Source organism: Leptonychotes weddellii, chromosome 7 (assembly GCF_054177405.1).
Source record: "Leptonychotes weddellii isolate Sample4059 chromosome 7, ASM5417740v2, whole genome shotgun sequence".
NCBI lineage: Eukaryota > Metazoa > Chordata > Mammalia > Carnivora > Phocidae > Leptonychotes > Leptonychotes weddellii.
The window spans coordinates 13,612,851-13,624,492 of record NC_138375.1 but is presented as its reverse complement, the minus strand read 5'-3'; the positions used below and the strand labels follow the sequence as shown (position 1 = coordinate 13,624,492).

The following is an 11,642-nucleotide window of genomic DNA, read 5'->3' as shown; positions in this document are numbered from 1 at the left end:
ATAATATACTTCCTGTTTCCATAGATTTGTTTATTCTAGATGTTTCATTTAAATTGTAAAATAGATTATAGTCCATAATCCAAATGCAGATTTTTGAAAGATAGGGGTAAATGCCAAAGTAAAAGTGTTAGGCAATTGGTAGGAGGCTAAGAAGTAGACACAAAAATTATAAACAGGATCCCAAAGAGATAAATGCACTTTAATGGTCACTGTAGCATTTTTCACAATAGCCAAAACAAAGAAATAACCTCAATATTCCCTGACAGATGAATGGATTAAAAATATGGTCTATATATACAGGATATTATCTAGCCTTAAAAACAAGGGAAATCTGATGCAGGATCTAGTTACAATGTAGCTGTAAAGTGCTGCCTTGTCTTTGCCCCCTGCTCAAAATAAAGCTGTTACCTTTCTAGCCCTGTCCGCCATGGTGCTTGGCAGCCAGGGATGCATGGTCTCAGACATGTTTACCAAGTTAAACAAACACTGACTTGAGGGGCGCCTGGGTGGCTCAGTCATTAAGCGTCTGCCTTCGGCTCAGGTCGTGATCCCGGGGTCCTGGGATCGAGCCCCACATCGGGCTCCCTGCTCGGCGGGAAGCCTGCTTCTCCCTCTCCCACTCCCCCTGCTTGTGTTCCCTCTCTCGCTGTGTCTCTCTGTCAAATAAATAAATAAAATCTTAAAAAAACAAAACAAACAAACAAAAGAAACAAAGGAAATCTGCCACATGTGACAACATGGATAAACCTGGAGGATATTATATTAGGTGAAATAAGTAAGCCACAGAAGAACAAATACTGCATGATTCCATTCATATGAGATATCTAAATTAGTCAAACTCATAAAAAGAATAAAATGGTGGTTGCCAGAGACTGGAGAGAGGGAGGACATAGGTGGCTGTTGTTCAACTGGTATTAAAGTTTCACTTTGGCAAAGTGAATCAATCCTAGAGATCTGCTGTACAATATTTTGCATATAGTTAACACTGTATTGTATACTTTAAGTTCTGTACACAGGTTAGATCTCATATTAAGTGTTCTTACATGAAGAAAAGGAAGAAAAGAGAGAAGGAGGGAGAAAAAGCAATAGTATTGGTAAGTTCACCTTGGAGAAAAGGAGAGTGGGTAAAAATAGTAAGTCAAAGATGCTGCCATCAATTCTTTTCTCCTGTGTGAGAATGCTGTTCCTCATATCAAATACGGAATATAAATCCCTTCCCTTAAATCCATGACTTTCCTTGATTAGTGGAATGTGGAGGAGTTAAGATGTTTTGGAGCTTACAATAATTGGTCATAAGAAACTTTGTAGTATCCTTTCACTAGTCTTGGAATTCTTGCTCTGTAGATACTTCTTATGGAAATCCATCACTATGATGTGAGAAGCCCAAGACACATGTAAGTGATTATATATGTTCTCCGATTGAAAACCCCAGTTGAACTCCTTGCTGAAAGCTAGCATCTAGTGCCAGGTACACGAGTGAGCTCTTTTGGATATTAGGTCTAGTTGATCCTTCATATGACTATGGACACTGCCAGCGTCTTACTACTACAACCTTTGACAGACTCCTAGTGAACCGTGTCCATCTGAGCCCAGACATGATAATAAATTGTGTTTTAGGCCAGTAAGTTAGTGGGGTAATTTGTTATCAATAACAAAAGCACAGTTTGAAACTAGAAGTGAGATGTCACCTTAACCTAAAATGTGTGATATTGGCTTAGGGGCTTAGAACATGTGATCTCAGGAGAATTACCCTTATCAGGTGGTAGCCACACTGATTCAACATGTGACAGATTGATAGGCATCTACTAAGCCAGGATTTCTTGAATCAGGATGGGATAATGCTACAGAGCCATTTTCATTTGACAAAATATTTAACTCTAAATGTATGGATATTGGGTGGTTGTGGCATAGGAAATCACAGATGCAGAAGAGTGACACATCATAGAGAGATGGGAGTGGAGACTTAATATTTGTAAAAGTGACTAAAACAAAGAAGTAAAAGGAAATGCATATATTACAGACAAAATGAAAACGTTTCACCAATCAGGCAAAATTGGTAATATTTAGCCCATTTTCAAATTTATAAAATCTCTACTGCAAGAATAAAAGCAGAGACATTCATATAGCACACTCATGTACAGTGAGGGGCATGTGTAATAACTCTCGAGATTCTAGCCTTGCACATATTTATAAAATATTAACTAGTAACAAATTGCAAAAAGATAAATGATTAGGTTGCTTAACTCTGTATAACTGAGACTCTGTATAACTAAGCAGTGGCTTCTGATTGTGATATTACCCCAGCTCACAGAGATGAACATAGTATATATACCATGACACTCTTTGCCCTCTGTGAATGATCCAGTGATAGAATTATCTGACTCACAGAGGTGCCTGGGTGACTCAGTCAGTTAAGCTTTCAACTCTTGATTTCGGCTCAGGCTATGATCTCAGGGTCTTGAGGTGGAGCCCCGTGTCAGGCTCTGTGCTGAGCACGGAGCCTGCTTAAGATTCTCTCTCTCCGCTCCCTCTGCCCCTCTCTGCTCATGCTCTCTCTAAAAATAAAAATTAAAGAAAAAAATTATCTGACCCACAGTGAGCCAGTTTCCCTAAAAGAAATTTGAAATTGAAAATAGAAAGGAAGCCTAGAGAAACTGAAAAATAGTGAAGCTGAGCTTAATAGCAGCTTTCTAGAGGTAAAATTTTCTACAGATATTCTGTACATTCAAGCTCTTGTCATTGAATTTTGGAACTTCAGCATCTCCTTCAGCTTGAGCAGATATTATACTGCGTTTCCTGTAATGTGTGTGTAAAATTATGTTTTACTTGTACTTTCATTCTGTACCTCAAAATTATTATTTGCAGAAGAGTGTTCTATACTTTAAAGCATTATTAAAGTTTATTTTTCTTATTCACAGTAGGATTCTCATTATAAATATAACTTCATAGAATCCAAGACACAATTTTTAATAGTGATTTATGGCCTATTATACTCTGGGAAATCATATTGAAAAAGTTTTTTCATAAGGATAATGTACATACACGTTTAATTTCAAGTATCTGAAATATACTTATTAATCACAGATGCGTACTACTTCCGAATAGTCTCAGGAATAAATACAATTAAACCTGGAATTGTACAAAAAAAAAAAAAATGATGCCTCCAAATATAGGACTATTATATTAATCGAAGATAAATAGAAAAGAATGGATGAAGCAAAAGGAAGTTTATGGGAAGAAATCCACTCCCACAACTGAATTATTAGAATATTAGGTTTTTGTGGGTTTTTTTTACTGCAAATTTCAATTCATCAAAAAGTTGTGAATTATTTCAACAGGTCATGATCAACACTTATGTTTTGGTATTTTCAAATATCAGTTTTATTATGGAAAGTTTCAAACACATAAAAAGTAGGAAAAACAATATAATGTAGCCAAATTGCCCATATTTAATAATAATATTTTACCACAATTGTTTCCCCTCACTCTTTTTCTTTTTCCTTAATTGATGTAATTTAAAGGAAAAACCTATCTTATCTGTCAATATTTCCTTAGGCATTTCTAAAAATCAAGACTATTTTCCTACCTACATATGATTCAACTATCTCACTTAAAAATTCCCAATAATTCCTTAATATAATTTATTAACCTAGAATTAAGAATAAAACAAGACAGTTTCCTGTCTTGCATTTAGGTCTTTTATCCATTTTGAACTTATTTTTGTGTGTGGTGTAAGGAAATGGTCCAGTTTCATTCTTCTGCATGTTGCTGTCCAGTTTTCCCAACACCATTTGTTGAAGAGACTCTTTTTCCCATTGGATATTTTTTCCTGCTTGGTCAAAGGTTAATGGCCCATACAGTTATGGGTTCATTTCCAGGTTTTTTTATTGTATTCCACTGATCTCCAAGTCTGTTTTTGTGCCAGTAACATACTGTCTTGATCACTACAGCTTTGTAATAAAACTTAAGTCTGGAACTGTGAGACAGGAAACAATCAAAATCCTAGAGGACAGCACAGTCAGTAACTTCTTACTAGATATGTCTCCTGAAGCAAGGGAAACAAAAGGAAAAATAAACTATTGGGACCTCATCAAGTTAAAAAGCTTCTGCACAGCAAAAGAAAAAACAAAACTAAAAGCAACCTATGGAATGGGAGAAGATATCTGCAAATGACAATAAAGGGTTAGTATCCACGATAAATAAAATACTTATAAAACTCAACACCCAAAAAACAAATAATCCAGGGGCCCCTGGGTGGCTCAGTCGGTTAAGTGACTGCCTTCGGCTCAGGTCATGATCCTGGAGTCCCGGGATCGAGTCCCGCATCGGGCTCCCTGCTCAGCAGGGAGTCTGCTTCTCCCTCTGACCCTCCCCCCCTCATGCTCTCTCTCTCTCTCATTCTCTCTCTCAAATAAATAAATAAAATCTTTAAAAAAAAAAATAATCCAGTTAAAAAAATGGGTAGAAGACATGAATAGACATTTTTTTTTCAAAGATTTTATTTATTTTTTTGACAGAGAGAGACACAGCAAGAGAGGGAACACAAGCAGGGGAAGTGGGAGAGGGAGAGAGAGAATCAGGCTTCCCGCTGAGCAGGGAGCCCGATGCGGGGCTCGATCCCAGGACACTGGGATCATGACCTGAGCCAAAGGCAGACGCTTAATGACAGAGCCACCCAGGTGCCCCTAGACATTTTTTTTTTAAGATTTTATTTATTCATTTGACAGAGAGAGAGAGCACAAGCAAGGGGAGTGGGAGACAGAGGGACAGGGCGAAGCAGGCTCTCCACTGAGTGGGGAGCCCAATGCAGGGCTCGATCCCAGGACCCTGATATCATGACAAGAGCTGAAGGCAGATGCTTAACCAATTGAGCCACCCAGGTGCCCCTGAATAGACATTTTTCCAAAGAAGACATATAGATGGCTAACAGATACAAGAAAAGATGCTCAACACCACTCATGATCAGGGAAATGAAAATCAAAACTACAATGACATATCACCTCACACTGGTCAAAACGACAAAAATTAACAATACAGGAAACAACAGGTGTTGGCAAGGATGCAGAAAAAGGGGAATCCTTTCACACTGTTGGTAGGAATGCAATCTGGTGCAGCCACTGTTGAAAACATTATGGAGGTTCCTCAAAAAGTTAAAAATGGAACTACCCTACCATCCAGCAATTGCACTCCTAGGTATTTACCCAAAGGATACAAAACTACCGATTCAAAGGGATATATACATCCTCACGTATATAGCAGCATTATTAACAATAGCCAAATTATGAAAAGAGCCCAAATGTCCACTGACTGTGAATGTATACATTTCACATCTATGAAAAAGAATGATATCTTGTCATTTGCAATGACATGGATGGAGCTAGAGAATATTATGCTAAGCAAAATAAGTCAGTCTGAGAAAGACAAATGCCATATGATCTCACTCATATGTGGAATTTAAGAAACAAAACAAATCAACATGGGGGGATAAGAGGCAAACCAAGAGACAGACTCTTGACTGTGGGGAACAATCTGGTGGTTACCAGAGAGGAGGTGGGGCAGGGGGAGGTGGATGGGTGATGGGCACTAAGTGTTGTATATAAGTGATGAGTTGCGGAATTCTATACCTGAAGCTAATATTGCACTGTATGTTGACTAGCTGGAATTATAAATAAAAACTTGAAGGAAAACAAAAAAAAGAATAAAACAAGGTGTAAAAGCACAATACTCCCTAAGTGGTTATTATGACTATTACATCTTTCTTCTTTGTTTCCTTATTTTTTGTTTCCATGCCATTAATTTCTAGAAATAACTGGGTCCAATTTTATGGAATATCACCCACAGTCTATATTTATCTGGGTGATTCCTACTGATGTTAGTTAACATTTTGATCTATTCCCTGTATGTCCTGTAAACTGGAAGCCAGAGCTAAATAGTGATTAAATACAGGTTCAGGGGCCCTGGTGGCTCAGTCGGTTACGTGCTCAGGTCATGACCCCAGAGTCCTGGGAAGCCCCGCATCCGGCTCTCTGCTCGGTGGGAAGCCTGCTTCTCCCTCTCCCACTCCCGCTGCTTGTGTTCCCTCTCTTGCTGTGTCTCTCTCTCTGTCAAATGAATAAATAAAATCTTAAAAAAAAAAAAAAAAGAATTTGTCCCCAAAAAGCCAGCTGCCAATCTCTTTAGAGGGGATAAAAACATTGAAAGCTGTAGGATCACATGCCTGCTCCTGACAATTTTCCCCAATCCAGAGTGATAAAAATATAAATTCACATCTTTCCATTCTAATCTTAAGCATAGAATGAAACTTAGGGCCATTATCTAAATAAAATACTTCCTAAGGCTATTATACCTTGACTTTAGAAAGCCCAGTTCAGAAGACAACTTTACAAATCACTGAATGAAAACACTATTTGAATAACAATTATAAAAAACCGTGAAATTTAGGAAGAAAGTATAAAACCATGAAAACTGGAATAGAAATATGTTGGAGTTGTTGGATGCTCTAGAGAACACTGAAATACAAAACTTGCCTGATCTACCTTCCACTGAAACTTTCTTCCTATAAGAAGTTGGTATTCACTCCTTCTCTCCCTAATTCTGAACTCATAAAGCCTAACATTTGAACTCAGAATGTCTCTAAGGAGGATATTCAGGATGAGTATTACTTAGAAAGCAAACATAACCATAAGAAATACCAGAAATTTGGGGTGCCTGGGTGGCTCAGTCATTAAGCGTCTGCCTCTGGCTCAGGACATCATCCCAGGGTCCTGGGATGGAGCCCCACATCGGGCTCTCTGCTAGGCGGGAAGCCTGCTTCTCCCTCTCCCTCTCCCCCTGCTTGTGTTCCCTCTCTCGCTGTGTCTGTCAAATAAATAAATAAAATCTTAAAAAAAAAAAAAAAAGGAATACCAGAAATTTGTGAGTTTACACTAAAAAGTGTAAATTTCATGAGCAAAAGGTTTGAAGTGTTGACTAAGGTAAATCAGACATAATTTTGGTTGCCAGCAACCATTACTACATAGCATTAATTATATCTACAGTAGCCAATTGATTCTGATATTTCAGATAATGTGAATGTGGGCTAAACAATGACCAACTCTGAAATGACATTTATAGGACAGAGAGCTTTTGGCAAACTGTCAAGGCAAAAAATAAACTGATACAGTAAATAAGAGAGTAAGAGTGGCTATATAGTGCAAATTTAATTTTTTTTAACTCTTTAACTCATTATGATAAAATGTTTTAAAAAAACACTCTACTGGGAATTAAGTGCAAACATATCAAATAAAAACATCAAAGTAGATGGTTGTGCATGGGTGGCTCAGTCGTTAAGCGTCTGCCTTCGGCTCAGGTCATGATCCCAGGGTCCTGGGATGGAGCCCCGCATCGGGCTCCCTGCTCTGCGGGAAGCGTGCTTCTCCCTCTCCCGCTCCCCCTGCTTGTGTTCCCTCTCTCGCTGTGTCTCTCTCTGTCAAATAAATAAAATAAAATCTTAAAAAAAAAAAAAGCATCAAAGTAGCAAAAAGAGAAACGTTATTAGTGATTAGTGATTAAAGAAAAACTCAGGTATAGAAGAAATTTTACAATTAGAAAAAAGAATTCTACTGAATGCACTGATACAGATTTAGAAGACAAAGTTGTTGAAAATGATTTTGAAGACAAAGCTATGATTAAATAAAAGCTTTTTGAAATTATATAATACAATAAATGTAAACAAAATATAAAACAAGAAAATATAACATAACAAGCAAGGAAATGGAAATTGGCTGACTGTGTCATTATATCATTATAAAATTAAAATATTTTAAAGATAAAATATTAGACATAATAAGGAAAGTTTAACAAGGTGATTGAGTATGAAACTAACATAACAAGTTCTGGTTCGGCACACACAGAGTTTTCACAACAAGTAAAAACATGAACAGATTGAAAATTAAACAGTACTTCTTGGATCCACTGGAGAAGGGAGGACACAGGAAAAATCACTGCCCCTAAGATCAGAGAGACAGGCCAATACAGGTAGGCATAGCTTACCTGAGCGGAGACTCCTGAGCAGAAGCCACCTGGGAACCAGTGCTACAGTAGGAAAACCTGAACTACAATTTAGAAATTGCTGGAGGCTCAGTGTAGACAACTCTGAGAGCTATAATATTGTGAAATTTAAGTCCAGGAGCTTGTCCAGCTTCCCATAGTAAACATCAGAGAAATCCCTTTGGGCTTCTGGCAAGGGAAGGGGAAGAGGAACCATTCTGAAATATTCCAGAGTACCCTATTCTTCATAACAAGGCCTGCCCTCAGGTGAAACTAGTTAATCAGAGACTAATCTTCTGGGGTATTATCAGAATCTGCCTCACTTGGGGAAGGGAAATACCCAACTTCTATCTTTTCTAACTCTCCAATGGGAGAAGGGAAAGAGCCAACTCCAGCCCACTGTAGCTATTCTAACCTGCATAAGCAGGAATTAAATAGTAACACTTGTGGGGCGCCTGGGTGGCTCAGTTGGTTAAGCGTCTGCCTTCGGCTCAGGTCATGGTCCCAGGGTCCTGGGATTGAGCCCCACATCGGGCTCCCTGCTCGGCGGGAAGCCTGCTTCTCCCTTTCCTGCTCCCCCAGCTTGTGTTCCCTCTCTCGCTGTCTCTCTCTGTCAAATAAATTAAAAAAAAAAAAAAATAGTAACACTTGTGCTGTTCAGAGACATAGAATCACTAAAGACTGAAAACCAATCATAGGCATATAGAATGCCCCACCCCCATCCACCCACATTACTAAAGCTGATTTACAGCATTTCTCTTTACCCAATACATTCTACTTGGCTATCAAGAAAAAATTACAAGGCATACCAAAAGGCAATATATAGTGTTTGAAGAGACAAAGCAAACTCCAGAACCAAAAAACAATGATATTGGAATTATCAGGCTGGGAATTTAAAGTAACTATGATGATATCCTAGGAGCTCTAATGGATAAAGTAAACAGCATGCAAAAACAGATGAACAATGTCAGCAGAGATGTGGAAATCCTAAGAAAGAACCAAAGGGAAATACTAGAGATAAAACCACTGTAACAGAAATTAATAATGTATTTGATGAGTTAATTAGTTGGGGAATGCAGAAAACATCACCCAATTATATGTTGTCTACAAGAAACCCACCTTTAATACAGAGAAACATATAGATTAAAAGTAAGATAATGGAGGAAAATATATCACACCAGCCCTAATCAAAAAAAGCAGAAGTTATAACTGATTTCAGACAGAGTAGATTTCAAAGTAAGAGAAGTTATAAGGGACAAAGAAGGGCATCATAAATGATAAAGATGCCAACTATCCAAAAAGACATAACAATTCTTAATGTGTATGCACCTAACAACAGAGCATCTAACTATGTGTGGCCCAAACTGAGAGAAATTCAAGGAGAAATAGACACTCTACTGTCAGAGGTAGAGACTTCATTTTTTTGGGGGGTGGTGGTGGTGGAGACTTCAATTTCCTATTCTCAGAAATGGACAGATTCAGAAGGCAGAAAATTAGTAAGGACATAGTTGAATTCAACAACACCATCAATCAACTGGATATAACTGACATCTATAGAAGATTTCATCCAACACCACCAAAATACACAGTTTCCTAAAACTCACATGGAACATTCACCAAGATAGAACACACTCTGGGCCATAAAACAAAGCTTAAGAAATCTGAAAAAAATAGAAATCACTCAATATTTGTTCTCAGACCATAGTGGAATTAAACTAGAAATTGAAAACAGAGATATAACTGGAAAGCCTGAAAATACATGGGGATTTAAAATCAGACTTCTAAACAACACATGGTTTGAAGAAGAAATCTCAAGAGAAAATTTAAAAATAGTTTTAATTAAATGAAAAGGAGAACACAACATCAAAATTTGTGGGCTGCAACGAAAGTAGGCCTAGAGGGAAGTTTATAGCATTGAAAACATGTATTGGAGAAGAAGTATCTAAATTCAATAATCTATGTTTCTACCTTAGGAAACAGAAGGAAGAGGACGAGGAAGGTGATGACAAGGACAACAAAGAAGAAGAGGATGAGGAAGAGAAAGAGAAGAAGAAGAAAATGAAGGAGGAGAAAAAAGGGAGGAGGAAGAAGAGAAAATTAAAACCAAACTAAATGGTATAAAAAATAAGAAGAATTAGAGCAGATGTCAATGAAATTGAAAACAGGAAATCAACAGAGAAAATTGACAAAATCAAGAGCTGATTCTTTGAAAAGATCAATAATACTGAAAAACCCCTAGCAACACAGCAGTTAGAATACTAGCAAAAAAAAAAAAAAAAATCAAATATTTGATACATTAATCATCAGGGAAATGCAAATCAAAGCCATTTTTTTCTTGTTCACTGTTGCATAACTAACACCTCGCTTCTGCCTTCTACCACTCTAGTTGTCCAAAAACATAACACTTGCTGTTTCATTTGAAAAGCCAAGAACACTAGCAAGCTATTGCGGTCATTTTCAAATACCTTGAACATTTCCAACACAGTCAACTCTCTCTGGATTGCTCTTTGTTACAATAACATCAATTTTCATCTCAGGTCCACTGGAATATTGTGTTGATTTCAAAATCTCCTCTACAGAGTTCTGCTTGGCTCATATCTTTGTCTCTCCACACTTTCTGATTGCCTGAAGTAGGAGAAAGCGGAGCTCTTCCTAATTTTATTATTACCTAACACATTTTCATCTAGGTTTCAACCAGCTCCATCTGGACTGGCACTGACTACTCAGAGGTATGTTTTGGAGAAAAAGGATCTAATCTTTAGCCCAGAGTTTAACATACAATTAATAATTCTCAAAATGCAACCATTGTTTATACTAGTGTAATTGCGACCATTGAAGATATCTTCCCCAGCCTGCATAGCATATGCAACCCTGCATTTCTAGAACAAGCTTTGCATGCTTCTAACTTTATTTAATTTCATTCCATTCTTGAGTATATCTGATGTTTAATAGTTGTAAGCAATCCGAAAGCACAGATCATATTTTATTCATTTGAACTACAGAGAGAAATATTATAGGAAAAATGTCTTCCAGACAGATGGACTATCACAAAGGCCCTGAGATATGAAAATATTTGACAATCTAAAAAATGAAATGTCTGGTGGCACTGATGCAAATTAAGCAAGAAGGAGCTATATTTGGAAAGCTAAAGTTAGGCAAGCATTCTTGTAGGGGACAACACTCAGCGGGATGGGTTTTATTCTAACTCCAATTGAGAACCACTGAAAAATACTTAACCAGGAGAGTCCAGTTTGAAGTTTTACACTTTTAAAAGAACATTTTTTTAACTGAATAAGGAATGCATGTGGGTATATGCAAAAAACAGACATTACAGTCTTCAGTGAAAAGATGCTTATTGCCTGAATTAACACATGGCAATATAGATGAACATAGATGGACACATAAATGCTGAATTATGGAGTTATAACTGACAAAAGTAATAAATTGGGTACAGTCTAAATAAAAGATATAAACCAAGTTAACCATTATTTCTACCTTAAGGATCAAGGGAAAATGGTGGTGATTTTCTTAAAACAGTGACTGGGGGTGTCAGAGATGCAGAGAATAAAACAAAAGTTCACATTTTGTTTTAAAATGTGACTTCAAGGGATGCC

General features: G+C 37.4%; 1 non-coding gene across 1 annotated transcript; it reads left to right on the top strand.

Annotated features, from left to right (window-relative positions):
* The first annotated feature begins 334 nt into the window (after nt 1-334).
* Nucleotides 335-465, top strand: LOC115939401 (small nucleolar RNA SNORA63). Its single transcript, XR_004074219.2, has one exon. It is a non-coding gene; the product is annotated as a small nucleolar RNA SNORA63 (small nucleolar RNA).
* Nucleotides 466-11,642: the final 11,177 nt, after the last annotated feature.